Raw genomic sequence first — 16,030 nt, 5'->3', positions numbered from 1 at the left:
TCCTTGCAGACCCTCTTTGAAGGGTTCCACCAGCTCTTTCCCTGCTTCACCAGCTCCACTTGTCAGCGTTATTGCTATTTGTCTAGCCAGAGCTGTGTTGAATTACTACTAATCTAAACTCAGCTTCCTCTATAAAATGGTCTAGGAAGGGCATGCCACAAGCAACTACTAATGTAATGAGAGTCAGTTTTTCCTCTGCGTAGGTGCCTACAAAGCTCTCCAACTTTGGAGGTACTAACGGCATACCAGGCATACTCCTTCTGCATCCACTGCCATCCACAGAGCAGCCTCCTTAGGTGGCTCATGCAGAATTGGGAAAAGGTTGAAATAAGCAGCAGAGCAGAGAGGTTTAGAGGAGGTCACAATCTCATTCTGTTACTGAAATTTTATGGTAGAAAGCGCAGTAGAAAACACAGGATTTCTTACAAGTAGGGCACATCATCAATGGGCAGGACTAGTTCATCAAAAAACACATTTATTATACATGTTATATGGGGGGAACAAAATACATTCCTCTACCATCGCAACAGATACAACCTGATGTTAGGGAAGAAGCTAACTGCTAATCATATGCGGGGGGTGACCTCCACTTCTCTCCCCTGTTCAGTGCTTCCATATTGGCGGGCAGGTAACTGCCTCAGGAGGGTCACAACTCTGGGACAGACTGAACAGTCTAACTCCTGCAGCCTCAGGGCTTTCCCTGCATGAAATTACTGGAGTCAGTGCAAATTTTCTTTTGAATAGAAACCCAGCCAACCTCATCTGCTGAAAACTTGATGGTAATTTTGCATTGCACAGAAAGCACTTTCTACCTGAGTACAGCACTAGTATAGTTGTGAGTTCTCTCCAAACACCTAATTGTTGGGTCTCATTGTTGGTACTCATTTCCTATTTTCTTTGGTCTCTTCCTGATTTCATGCCCTGCCACCACATGTTAAGAGGGGAAAATTTTACCACATCCCACTGACACTGGCTTTATATTTGATTTGTTCTTTAAATAATGCATTTGAAAATACACATTATGGAGGTCTGAATTAAAAAGATCAATTAGACTTACAACAGGCTTTAAAACAAATTTCAGAGGGAAGATTGTGGCATAGTCTATGTGACATTGGAAACATTGCTTCAGACAACACCTGCAAAGAATCTGACCAGGTCTATCAATACATTTAGCATGAATACAATGTCAATAGAGATCTCTTTTAAAATAGAAATAGACTAAATTATCACCCAGAGGTTGCTTTTAGCTTATTAAGATGACACAAAATATTTGTGGTAACAGCGTTATATCTATAAGGCTTTCAAGCTGTTCATCAATACTAAATTCAGATTAAAGACATATGAGCAAAGAAAACACCTAAGAATACAGTCATGTGCTCTAGTCATGTTAAATTCCATCTGTTTTCTATGTAATACTTCAAGTAATTTTATAACTACTTCATAGCATAGCCAACAGATTTTCTAGTAAATGTACTGACGCAAACAGACCAACCATGCCGTTATTTTCTACTAATCATCCGGTTTCTGTCTACCTAAGAATTGCAGAGGTACATTCAGAGAAGGCAGTATTCAACATAAGTTGACCCAAGCAAGACGAAGAGAAGATAATAAATAAGTAAAAATGGTAGGCATCCCAGCCGTTAGTTAAAAATCAGGAAATATTTTGTTAGTCAGTCCTCTACACTCTTTTTTTCTCTGAATACAGTCAGCCAATAGTAGCTACTGTCTGTTAGGGGGAAAAAAAAATCCAAGAAAATTTTTCTTCAGTTGCTTGTGAAAAAGAAATAGTGATTCAGAGCTGTTGGCTTTTTTTCCACAATGCCACTTGAAATAAGTGAATTGTGCCTTTGGAAAGCAGACTTTCTCCAAGCTCCCTGAGAGCAAGAGTTTTTCATTGTAGTCAGGGCGGTGACTTCCATTAACAACTAGTATTTATAATGCATTCATAACATAGCCTTTAATCCCCCTCCAATGTATTATATAATACCTTATATAATTAGTTCTTTCTTTAAAAACAGTAGAGTTGAAAATCCTACATTTCAAGAAGTGATGGTCTCTTTTCGACCTTGCAAATGATAACCTGCCAAGGCAGGTTGGTTCCGTATGCAAGCAGGCAGCCATTTGCTATTATTTTGTCCCCTATTAGTAGTCCAAAAATAAAATTCAGGAAGCATTGGGTTACGGTTGTAAATGGCAATGCCATTTGTGTTATACGTCTTTACAAAGAAAACATCTTTTGATGAGTTCAATGTAAAGAATTCTTCACATAGTGAGGAGTTTATGTAGCATCCTTCAAAAGTGAAGGGAAGTTCCTTAGAGGAGAATTCCCTCCAGGCATACGGTCATTCCCAGAATCCAAGCAACCAAGCAAAGAGAAATACGGGAGTCCACAGAACAACAGTTCTTGTCCCCCAGCACAAAAGAAGGCATAAAACACCCCACTACTCCACAGCAAGTGAAGAGCATTTAATACAAAACACAAACTACAATGACCACAGTATGCACAGAAGGCATGTGCCATATGCTTGAACAGCATTCAGGGGGATTAGAAAATACCTACACACGTTACCAGAATTAAAAGTTATCAAAGACTGTTAGCTTAGATATATTATTATAAGATATATTATTGATAAACTTAAATTGTCCCTTACTCTGTTTTTCTACTTTTCCTTCGTTTTATTTTCAAATAAATATTATTTATTTTCTTAATACTTGCTACTAGACTTGAAATGTCAAAAATCTTGAAAGAACTTATCCAGTTCCCACCGATAATCCATTTGGAGCATATTACATCCTGAGCTTTGTTTTGATCATTAAGGAGGTGATTTCCATTGCCACGCATTTGTAATGACTAGCCATCTGGCTTTTGCAGATTTCTTTACACCGCTATTTAAAACTGAATCTAAACACTGCTCTTGTCTTGGGACCAATACAGGTATATCTGAAGAATCTGTTTATTTTAATTTCCTTGCGAAGTCTGTTTCAGCCTGAATTCTGGCAATTTTAACCCCTTAGTACTTCATCTGACCTGTAAGAAATGGCTTTCTTTCATGCTGTCTTGCAGGATGGAGGTTTGGGCAGAGAGGAGGTGGCAAAGGCAAGAAATTATTTCTTAAGTCACTACTCACCCCAGTAAGCCTAGAGATCTTCCCTAAGAAGGTATTTGGGGATTTAATTAGTTTTTTAATTTTGGATGTTGACTTCAAAAGGTACTAGATTTTACTTTGGAAAAAAAATTCATACTTATAGTTTCTATGTATATTTTTGTTTGTTTTAGCATCTAGAAATATATTTGAAGAACACATGCTTAGTAATTCTTATAATTTGTTGCTATGCATTGAACATATATATTTATTGGTTTCTGTCAATCATAACCTGGTAAATTTTTTAGAAATATGAGTATTGTTATATATTAACAGATTCATACAGTGAAGAAATAACAAATGCACGTACATTTTTTAAAGGACATTTTAATCATGTATTAATATTGAAATGTAGTTCTCCACAAATTCAGATTATGTTTTGATCCCCTGGGCTTAGTCAAATGTTTATTCTCTTTTAAGTAGTATACACAATTTGAAGCCTAAGCAGAATGTCCCTCTCCAAGTTAATTATTATACTCAAGGGCTGCCACACACGTATATAGTAGGTCAGACAAAACGCACATTAGGTGTTGTCCCACATCCCAAGGATGTTATTTGATGTGTTAACATTACAGTTTTTCTCTTTATTAGTCCCTGGAGTTGTGCTAATTTTGACAGCTGCTAAACTCATTTTCCTGCACTTTAACTGCTCTAAGGCAATCATAAAGGGACAAATCCTGCTTGGCTTCATAATGGAGAGAGGTTTTGCACAAGCTCTTTAAATCATGATGAAAGCAAAGTGATTGTTAAGACTTCATGGTTTGTTTGGGTTTTTATTTCCATTCAGGGCAAAGCAAACTTCCCAAAGCAGTGATCTTTGTCCCTCTTCCACTACTCCAGTCCTTCAGTATTTAGAAAATAGCTACCTAAGCACTGACCTTTAAAATTCTGTATTCTGTCTGCTGCTAAACTACAATGATAAGATAATAAGCACTTGTTTCATTAAAAGGTTTCTGAAGACAATTGCGGCATCAAATCACTAACGTAACTTTTTAAACAAATATCTTGTGATGAAATCAGAAATTAAAATTTGTGTTTAAAGTGAAATTTATTTTAAAAGGGAAATAGGAGCTCTGCTTTATGCTGTTTCTGCTGTTTCTCTACAATGTGTACTTTTTGGCTTTTCAATACACCTCATACATGTTATGTTATAGACCATAAATTCATAGAATCATTGGGGTTGGAAAAGACCACCTAGATCATCTAGTCCAACTGTCCCCCTATTACACCTGTTTTTTGGTAATACCACCAATAATATAATATAATATTAATATAATATGTGGTAATACCACAAATATTATCCACTAAACCACGTCCCTAAAGGATGGTGACTCTACCACCTCCCTGGGCAACATGTTCCAATGACTAACCACAGATGTTGGAAAAGCTCCAAAAAGAACATAAAAATCCCAGCAGAAATTTTTGAAAGTGAATAGCATGAGAACTGCAAGGAGGAAGAATTTCCTCAAAGGATGATGTCATTGTGAGAAAAGGAGCACTACATTTCATCAAAAAGTCTGGTAATATGCATTTCAAAGGAGGAACTGGGAAGACATTCATCCTTCTGGAGGAACCACCATACCATCCTTTCAGATAAAGCAACAGGTAGAGAATATGGTCTAAAAAAATGCGTTTAATGAAGTTAAATATCCAAACTACTATCATAATCAAAGCTATCGAATATATGAGATTAATTTCTTTCATGTAAATGATTCTTTTGAATGAATATCTAGAAACAAGTCTGGAAGCAAATTTCACAGGCCAGAATCTGAAGGTGTTGCACATGCCATCAGAGATTTTACTTCCCCTCCCATTTCCACACCATGAAGCTATTCAAAATACTAATATTCATTTTAACTCCTCCAATAGGCTGGTTTCGTAGAAATTACTATTTTACTTATGACCAAACTTTACATGAAATGCACCTGGAAGGTTAAAGATATCCTGAAAAAAGTTTCCACAACTGAGTCCCCTTCTTTCAGGTTCTTAATATACAGGAATTATGTCTCCTCACTACCATCAGTGGATTGGCCAAAGAGGACACAACTCCAAGTACCATATTTATTTGCAGTAAGTGAAACTTCTTACGCTTCCTAAACTGTAACAAATACTTTATGTTCCCTCCCATGACTTATAGCAGCCTGGTCTTTGAAAAACAAAGAATTAACCTAAAAAGGCTACTCAGAGGGGAGAAGTTAAACAGGAAAAAATATATATGTATATATATACATATATATATATGATTTGTGTATACTCTATTGAGTAAAATCAGTGAGACCTCAATCAGACCTGTTTGTTAGATAAAGCATAATGGGTTTAGCAAGAGCAGATACCCACTACACCTCTTGCTCTGTCCACGCATATTTCTCAACCCACAGCTGACTTCTATCAAAATGAGGCCTCAAGGCAGATATTTAATTTCATTTCCCTCTTAACGTGACTCATAGGAGAATGGACTGGAACTGCCCTCTTCACCTCTGTGATTTCATGAAGAAGTAATTCTGCATGCTCCCCTGCAAAATACTGTTATTCTTAGTTCACACCTTTTATCTAAGGTTACGCCATAGCATTACTGAACATTACATATAAACACCCTCAAAAACACCCTAACATTCACATCCTGAGATACTGTCATCTTGTGGCAGAACTGAAGACAGAGTCAAAAATGACTTAGTGGCAGTTTAAAAAGGCTTTTCTTTAACGGCTCACTTAAAGGCATTTCCTGCTATTGTCTTTGGAAAGCTATGTCAACTGCTCATTGTTCTTCAGAGTCTAGGCTGACAACATAATTTTTCAGTCTGACCAAGTTTTGACTGTTATCTTCCATTTTCAATGACATATACGTCCCCAAATGTCCAAATGTATAATTCTCAAAACTGGAACTTTAGCTTTTAAATCACATGGAAACTGTTTTTATGGAGCACTACAAGGGAACAAATCATAAGCCAGTCTTGAACAAATGACCTGTCTCCAAGGGTCAGCAACCTAGTGCAGCATTTTAGTAGATTCACCTCATTTCTCCCAGCTCCATAAGTACAGCTCCATGCACGTGTACTTTTTACAACAAATACCTCCTTCAACATCTATTGAGCTAGACTAGCATCTTTACAAATTTGGATTATTTCCCCATACTTTCTAATTAAGAAACTATATTTCAGCTCCAATGCATCTATCATAATCATGTTTGTATTAAAAAATTTATAAAATACATCAAGTTATTCAAAAAAATGGAAGAGTCACAAATTGCTCAGTAGGCTCTTTGGGCTCTTGGTGATTGCAAGCTTGGTTTTAATAATTCATGAATGCTTTCTCTTTAATCACCAAGTTAGTTTAAACAAGGAGTTAAGTACACCACTACTTGTTAATATAATCAAAATCTCTCAAGCAATACATACACAAGTGAAATATTTCTTCTGAGTTGGACTGAAACTATTTTCTTAATTACTAGGAGCCAAAGAATTGCACAAAATGCACACAATATCCACCAGTCAGAACAATTTGCAAGGTTGACCACTGCTTCTATATTATTTCATTTTTAAGGTCTTAGAGAGGTTTTCTCCTCTTTGCCTCTCCTCTTCTCTTTCAGCTCAAAGGAACACATAACTGGTTAGTTTATGATAACTGTCTTACATCCCTGGAAATGAGTTTGAATTTGAATCTGTTTTCAGTTGAAAGCCTAAGAGTAGATATGTGTCACTACTTTTAATACCCAGGTTTTCTATTGTTTAGTCCTAGAAAACACTAGCTTAATATCTAGTTAAAGAATTATTCTCTATACATCAGCCACAATGCTATTCTGCATGGAAATAGTTGTACACTTGAAGTGATGTATACCATCATTTTCCAGATGTGGAGGGTTATCCACAACATAAGAATCTCTCTTTTTCTTTGTTATAATCTGCCTTTTTTTTTTTTTTAAAGCAGAGTACATATTTTGTCATTTTATTTTTACAATCTTTCTTAAAAGATTCCGTGAACTGTTGACATTATAATATTCAAAGCACCCAAGGATATCTAACAATATTCTTCATTATTTCTATGTGGTAAATTATCTTGTTCCTTTTTTTATATCTTAATTTTTTATTATATACAAGGAAGAAAATATCTCCAGTTCTGTCCCACTCTATTTAAACTGGCCATGAGCACTTATAAAACATATGTAAGATGACAGACTATATATTGTGTAGACTGAAAACACAAGCAGGAAAAAAGGAAAAAGAAGAAACAGTTGTAGAAAGATCCTCTTAAGTATCCTCAGGATGGTCTCTAATACATTTCCATATGTTAAGGTGTGAATCACCCATACTCACATAATTCCTTAACAGAAAAGTTCAAAAATACAAAGAAATATTAAAATAAGCAATTACAGCGATTTCACAACCCTCTAGGCATTCTGTCCATCTGTCCTTACCATTGATAAGTTTCTGTCTTGCCCTAATTGTCTGTCCTCATTGCAATTTGAACCCAACTGATTTCTGTGTTATCTAAAAACAAGAAAAAAAAAAAGTATTTTCAAGCAGTTTTTCCCCACATTAATTTGAACACCATTCAACCCAATCATCATTGTTTTTTTTTTTTCCCTAAACAATCTCAAGACATTCCATTTTTCTTCATGGGATCATGCCTTCTAAAAGCTTATTTACATCTTTCTAGCTTAGTTTAAAGCAAAAGGACTACCTGACACATTTTGTATGTAATCCTTCTCTTCATAAATCCAAGAGTGGCAACAAGAGTTTTTGCATCCTGCCCACTTTATTACACCACCTTCATAATTTTTCTCATTTAGGTGTACAACTTCTCCTGTTATCAAATATTTCTCAACTATTTTCTTCAGTTTTTTTTTTAAACCATTCTAATCTCTCATTCTGTATGCTTCATGGCTTCTTTGTAGGACAGCATTATCTGCAAATGTTTTATATATTCTTTTTATTCCATAATTAAATCAATTAAGTAATTTTGAAAAATATCATGCATTTGTCACACAGGAAAAGGTATCTCACATTAGATGTCCAAGAACAGAGATCCTCCAAAATCTCTTCTCAACCACAGATGCAACTTTAGAATTCTAAACCAGAACATTAGAAGGCCAGATTCATTTTAACGTAGCCTATTAACAATAAATTCAAAACAAAACAACAACAAAAAAAGTTGCATACATTTATTTTTGACCTAATGTGACCACTGCTTTAGTTTGCTTGTTTGTTTAAATAAAATTCTTATGAATTTCAGACTATCTTCTCCACCACCCAGAGCCCAGTTACCTGGGCAGGAAATCAAATAAGAAATGGGATGGCTTACAAGTAATGCAAGTGTACTTTGATTTTCACTTTATTATTTCCTTTATCAATATAAAGAATAACTTTCAGTTAAGTGAAAAGATGTGAAAATTATAGCATTGACTACATAAGAGTTATGTATTTCCTACAATACAATTGTGATCGTTCAAAATACTTGTTTTAGTAGAAGATTTTTTCCCCCCACAATCCCGCTTTTCTTCATTCAGTCCTGCAGGATAAGGCAGAGACCTTTTGCTTATGATCATGCAAATCTGTGAGTACTAAGGACTGTACTATCATAAATTTATCACTCAGGGTGACCAATTTCCCTGCACAAATGTACAAGACAATATAACAGGAGAAATCAGCTTTAGTGTCAAGATACAGAGCTGTAAACTGATATACTCGAGAGAAAAAAAAAATACAGTCAAGTAAAGAACTGGTTTTGAGAAACAATATATATCATTAGATATGTATGATTATACATCTAAACAATTTAAAATAAAGATAGAAACTACTCTGATGTGTTTTTGTAGATGACTGGATAAAAGTGGTCAAGAAAAGTGTGCTTCTCTTACCTTCTTTTTCACTGAGGACCTTCTAACAGTACCACATCCCACTGAAAGCAAGAAGTCACATATAAAACCAACATCTAACATGCCCCATTCCAGTCATCTTTGGGATCCCAAACCAAGGTAGGTACCAACTAAATGACAACCTTTATATCCACCCAGAAGAGAATTCCTCTAGAAACAGTTCTCACTGAAGGGCCAACACTTTCTCCTAAAATACACTGAAATCAGTTCACAAGTGAAGCTTAGGCACAAGTAAACTCAAACTATTCCCCTTTTTCATGGGAGTACAGAAATCAGTCAGAAATAGTGAGCACAACTTTGTTGAAAGCAGACCACTGCTAAGTAAACCTTCGGAGCCACTTTGTAAACAGCCAGAAACATGCAGCCAGTTTTCTGTAAACAGCCAAGTCACGCACAAGCTGAGGGCAGCAGCCTTCTGCGGAAGGTTTTGGTTGATATTTAACAGGGTTACATTTTAAACTAGCAAATAGTCACAGTTATTATCATTGCAGTTTGATTGCACAAACTAGAAAACCAGAAGAAGAAAAAAAAAAGTACCAAAACCTTTCAACCTTTTCTGATTTGGTGACACTAAGAGGTTGATGGGACAGAATAAATCAGAAGAAAACTCAATCCACCTCCTTCTAAAACATGACAGCCAAATTTGTTCAAGGTCTGTTCTTAATCCTCACAAATAAGCAGAGAAAAATTTTAATTCACGTCAACTTTACTCAGAGCAGCGGACATAAGTACAAATATTTATGCCTTGCTTGTTTGCTTTTTTCTACTTTACACTTAGCCCCATTAGCATACTTTGAGAAGGAATTAAACTGATCATGTGAATAACTTTCCTGACCTCCAGAGCTTGAAAGATTTAAGACTTGTATTTACTCAGAGCAATATTACATGTTTTATCCAAAGGAATTCTCTTTCCTTTGATGTGGCTTCTTATTTTTCTTTACAAAGTGAATGTATCACTATCACTCCCACAGGAATTCATTAAACCAACTTAGTCTTTTAATCCTGTCTCTCTGATTGTACCTTAAAAATAAACTATATTACTATAAAGTACTCAGTGCCACAAAAATGAAAGATTTAGCACATTGACCACAGTTCAGTCTTAGGCTGCTCTTACAAATTGCTTGGTGAAGCTTTTAAAACTCCTGAGATCTTCTAGGTTGAAAGGCAATGTAAAAATGAAAATTGTTGACAGAATGAATACATTTGTTCATTTTCTGCAGAAATTACTTACTGCCTTCTCTCATTTTTGCTGATGTAAACCAAAAGGGATACTTCTGTAAGACTTCTACACTATGGGCTTTTATATGTTCATTTTTAGTTTTTACAGAAGTAGGATTAATAAGTATCGCACAGCCTGACTAATCATTGTTACTTTGTAGTAATGATGGGTATTATTGATAGTGTACATAACCTATCCCAATACCAATTTTAAATAGTCCCCCCAATTCTCCTCTTTCTAAAAGAATGCAAGATTTTTTTTTTCTCCAAAATTGTAAACTGCTGCAGAAAATTGAAGAGGTCTAAATAGAAAAGCTAAAACTTAACACAATCCTATTTCTAATGCAAATCTCTCAGTAACTTCAGTAAAGTATGAACCTAAAAGGAAGAAACTAAAACTTTCAAATACCTGCAAGCTAGAGGATAAGACTGGTTAGTGTATTTAAGGCACCTTGATATCTGTGATTAACATGCAAAAATGTTAGGAATTTTGTTATGGCATGGATTCTGAAAACAGTTTCACAAACTAAATTCAAGAGATTTCTATAGAACTACAGATTTATTCTGAGAGTTCAACCTTTAATTCATTTTTATCTTACCATTATCTTACATTAATTGTAAATTGAAAAGATGTGATGTCACTAAGTATTTTGCCAAAACAAACAAGCAAATAAAACCACCACAGATTAGGTCATTAGTGAATATTCTCAGATAGGAAGAATATTGTTTGGATATTTGCATTGGACTGGTCAAGGACTGATTTGTTAAGTTTTGAATAATGAATATTAAGGTTCTGAGGTTTACGCTCGCTATAAAAACCAACATTAGAAGAAAGTATGAAAATGTCATCTTTGTTCTTATCTTATTACTACTAGTTTGAAGTGCAGGGCGTTCTGGTTAGCCAACAGGAGAGGTGGAGAAGGGGCTACAACTAGTTTCGCTGGTTTTCTATCCTTGAATCCTTAGCAGGTTTTTCCTGCATGTATGCCAAGGAACTAATCAAGAAACATATTTGGCAGTTTTTGCTGAAGGATGCAATTGCTGATCATCATCATCTTTGGCAGGAAGAGTTCTGTAATTTTGGTCAAATTCCTGTAAAACATAGGTATTCCTGAACCTCACCTGTATTAACAGCTAAATGGTTCCAGTAGAATGTTGCTATCATGAGAGATATCAAAGAGAGATGCACTGGAAGGGATGAAGTCTGAGAGACCCTACAGATTTAACGTCTGAAGTGATGTCTAATTATCACAATTTTCTGATTTCTTTGTTTTGAAGTAAAAAAAATAAAAAATAAAAAAAAATAGAGAACTCTACCCAGAGAAATTATGATATTAGAGAAATTATGAAAGAGTAGAGAAAACTCTAGTAGCCTAAGTTTTGCCCTGTCTTTATATATCAATGCCATAAGCAACATAAGTATAGACGTGTTTTATTTCTTAAGTAAACAGAAAGAACTTGCATTTTGTGTCAGCTGAAGGGATAATACACAGAGGATGTCAAACTAAAGCTAAAATGTTACCAGCAAAAATCACTTTTTGCAGAGAACAGTTATAGAACAAGGAAGGACACGGTATGAACTTTTCTAAATTGCTTACAGAGATTTTTTAGAACATTGCTTTATTAAGCTGCTAGCAGTGTACTAATAAAAAGTACTTTCTACAATATCCTTTTCCAGCTTTAATTATACTTATTGTGTAATCATAAAATTATAAGATATGAAGATCTTTTGTCTAAAACTGATAGTATCTTTCTCATCTCAAACTAGGTGTACATTGTTTTAATTTCCTATGGGGAAATGGCATTGCTTTACCCTGACCTGCTGTGTTACATAATGTAACAATCCAGCTCATTCAAATTACTACAAGTTACCTAATTCTCCTAATCTACTGAAATTAGCCTGAAGATGTGATTAAAAATAAATAAAATAAAAAATCATAGTTACCAAATACAATTGAGAACCATAAAGGATTTCATTTAGAAGCCAAAGACTGAGAATACAAGTTATCTCAATTCCTGCTATTTTTTGTCAGGAAATTTGAATCTTTGGACTTTTTTTTTTTAATTTTTAAATTATGGAATCTTATATAAATTCCATTTTACAAAAAAAGGGAAAGAAAGAAATCACAAGGATTTTATACAATCTGATAACTAAAATTTACTGCTCAAGAGGTTCACCTAACAGATTACAGCTCTTGGTGTCACTACGCTTGTCCATTTACCTGAGTGACTATAGCAAAGCATATTTAACATGACCTTGGTGAACCATATAACCTAGAGGGGAAATGTGGCAAACAGATATAATGAAAGCACGAGATATGTGAACTTAACTCTCATGAAGCATCACAATAGCTTAAGGAATAAGATTTCAGACTGATTCTAAAGGAAGACATTAGGTTTTTGTGGTGCACTGAAAGCAGCTATTTTGTTTCAGGGATGCTGATGTAAAAATTCTAAAGTTTTAAGCAGAAGCAGCTCTACAGGTAAGAGCGAGCATTCCAGGAGAAATGTTTGCTTTCTATTGATTTTTTTTTTTTTTTAGAGAGAGAAAACTATTTGTTTTGTTTGCTTGTTTACTGAAGAATGGACAAAAAGAATTAAAGTCGGAGCAAAGATTTCCTGATATGGATGTTGGTACTTCCTGTATTAAAATTAACTTGGAGAAATCAAATGCAAACAGTGATGACAGTATGCTACTACTTCTATATTGTTAGACTTAATTTAATTTCTGCAATATTTGGCTACCCAAAGCAAAAAGAAGTCTTTCTAACATGATAGCAAACATCCAATGAAACCCTTCCTTGTCAATAGATGTCAGCATGTAACTGTATATTAATACAGGACAGTGGACAAAAGAACTGTGTTTAAATAACCTAAACAAAATATGATACAGTAAAATAATAAAGGACCTATGCAGAACTAATAAAAACATGTAGTTCTTTTGATTTTCTTCTAGGGTATGGGTTCAAACTGTCTAAAAATGTTAATCTAAATGTTGAACTGGAGAGCTCCCATCTCCCCACACCATTCCCAATTCACATCATGACTACAGAGTATTTCCAGCTGTTACTGACTTGTTAATAGGACCACTGTGAACACATACTATTGTTTAATCCTTATGTATAAAAATGATGAGTACTAGTAATATTTCCAATATAATTCAGCCCTGTGATGACTTTTTTCTTTGAAAGCTGTACTCTTTTTTTATTCTCCTTGCTAACAATGAATACAGAAGTTGTCACATTATGCATGACAATAGCACATACTAACATTGTCTTAAATAGGCACACGTCGACTACAGAAGAGCAAGAAAGCACTATGGAAGAGTTGTTAAACATTACATTAGAAGATATGTTCCTCTTCCTCTCATCTTACCTAATATTTTATCTTTTTGCCCCTCCTTGTGCAATGACCCCCAAGACAGGGAAGTAAAACACAGTGCTATTAAAGTGCTGGAGATGTTGCATCCAGATTACAGCCTCTGTTGTTAATCAGTTTGCTGCACTATAACTAGTGCAGATAACATGGGATAAAGAAACACATCTTACTGAATAACAATTACAACTTGCTTTTTTTCAATCTGAAATCATGACAAATCAAGACCAGATCTGGGGGGGGGGGGAGAGAGATCAAATAAAAAGTTTTCTTTCTCCTCTCTAACATCTATGTACCGTTTTGATGTACTTTCTAACATGTTCTACATATTGATCTTATCACTGGTTTACAATTCCACATCACAACAAATTTGCTGTATATAACATGTTTCAATATATCAGATACTTCTCTTTGTAGTCCCTATCACTAATTTTGCCAGGGCTGCATTTCTATGGTGACCAGTGGTGCACTTTATAGCACTGGGGCCTCTAGTACAATTTTTTAAGGCTTCCACTGCCATCCTCTGCCCTTACTGTTTTATTCTACATCTTATTCCATGTTGAAAGATAGTCCACTTTACATAGAAAAATGTTGTGATATTAGTACCTATTATTAAAATACATACATAACAATAAACATCATATCACAAAATAGAAGGTAAGCTTATGTCCAAAAGCTGGATCTGAATTACAATGAGAATCAAAATGTATTGGTCTTGATTACACTAGACCAAAATTAAAACATGAGAAATAAAAGTATGCTGTGATGTTCCCACCAAATAAAAGATCAGTAACAGCATCTAAAATTACACAGACAATATGTAAAATTTCAGAAGTATTGGGAAATCTATAAAAAACTAACTGCAACAAGTTCTATCTGGACAGTAGGAAAGCACAACAGATGCATACTGAGCAATTTCTGTTAGGATTACAGCACCACCTAGTGTGTTCTGGTACTGCTCCTAACAGAAGCTTTCTATTTTTCACTTGTGTTTTTCTTTTGTAATTGAAATCCAGTATTTCTGGGTTTCTTTTTGTTAGTAATTCTTTTAATCTGTATTATATGATTGTGGTCTGAGTTTCATTAAATTCATGGATGTTGACTCCATAAGAATGTCACCAAAGGAAGTGTTACATATTACACTAAAGTCCACAGCTGCCAAGGCAGGACCTCCTTTCCTTTGTCCCACTCTTTAAGGCAACGAATATAATTTTCTTCAGGCTTGGAAGAAGGACCCTGTCTGCAGGAACAAAAGTAGCCTGGTGGTAGGACTGGCTACCTTTGTAAGCCCCTAAATGTGGCTCTCCAGATTCCCAAATTTTTCAAGTTACCAGAAGCCTTCAGCCTTCTTCTTTCTATTTGTCTTGAGCATGCTGAAAGACTATGGAACAAACTCAATATCGAGCAAGTAGGTTGGTATGGTGTGTGTGTTTGTTTATTTATTTTTGTTTTGGTTTGGTTTTGTGCCCCCTCCCACTCTTCCAGAACAGGATAATCCTAGATAACCCTGAGCACAATTTGATAATGATACTTGATAATTATATGTTGCCTTTCATATCTTTCTCCAATTGCAATGGTTATTCAAGGGAGGACAGTTGTAGATTTGGATAGGGAAGGTAGGTTATATATTTACTTACTTATCAAGAAGGAAAAACAGTGCTAGAATTAAAAAGGAAGAAGAAACACAGCAATTAAGCAAGCGTCTGAATTTTCACATACTTGTAAAGTTCCATTTCAGTTGTACCACCCTACTACATTCAAACTTGAAATGGATGTATTATTGTTTTTGTTTGTTTAATTTCAATAAGAATGATCAGAAGGACCGGAAAACTGCAACCTTATCAAGCATTCCACAATGTATCTGTATACGTATTTAAATATATCTAAGAACTTACAACTTGACAAGAACCATTGAAATCTAGCATTTAAATGCTAATTTCAAGTTGTCCAGGCTAATCCGTGCCTTTGCACAAAGGGAGTATGCATACTACTTTCTTTTAATTGCACTCCTGTCTTATACAGTGAACTTATTGCTGAACATAAGTACTGCTCAGAAATTATTATTTCTTCTTAGAGTCTTTATGTAGAATTTTGCTCTTTCCTGTACATTATTCAAACCCAATGCTAAAGGTAGTCACGTTTGTCAGTTAGGGTTTCAGCCCTGGAGAGAGCAAAAACCAGTTGCAAATGGTAGCAACTACCTATCTTTGTACAATCTTTGCACAGTCAACCTTTCCAGGAGACAACAAGCCCTCCTAACTGATAAGCTATGAGCAGGCTGTAATGGAACAAGTCTCCTTCCACTCAGTGGTAAATGGGTCTCTGTGCTAAAAGGATTCAAATATTTAACGTACACGAGACAATCTGATTGTGTAGTCTAACAAGGAAGACATTTCCCATGGGAAGCTATGAGGTCTTGTTT

The 16,030-nt window shown here is 35.0% G+C and overlaps 1 long non-coding RNA gene across 1 annotated transcript; it reads left to right on the top strand.

The window, feature by feature from the left end:
* Positions 1–3,061: 3,061 nt before the first annotated feature.
* Positions 3,062–9,337, top strand: LOC136790728 (uncharacterized). Its single transcript, XR_010831200.1, has 3 exons — positions 3,062–3,159; positions 5,126–5,213; positions 8,956–9,337. It is a non-coding gene; the product is annotated as an uncharacterized lncRNA (long non-coding RNA).
* Positions 9,338–16,030: the final 6,693 nt, after the last annotated feature.

The sequence above is a fragment of the Anser cygnoides genome, chromosome 4 (genome assembly GCF_040182565.1).
Source record: "Anser cygnoides isolate HZ-2024a breed goose chromosome 4, Taihu_goose_T2T_genome, whole genome shotgun sequence".
NCBI classification, from domain to species: domain Eukaryota; kingdom Metazoa; phylum Chordata; class Aves; order Anseriformes; family Anatidae; genus Anser; species Anser cygnoides.
Note: the sequence above shows the minus strand (reverse complement) of the source record. Positions and strands in the feature narration are given on the sequence as shown.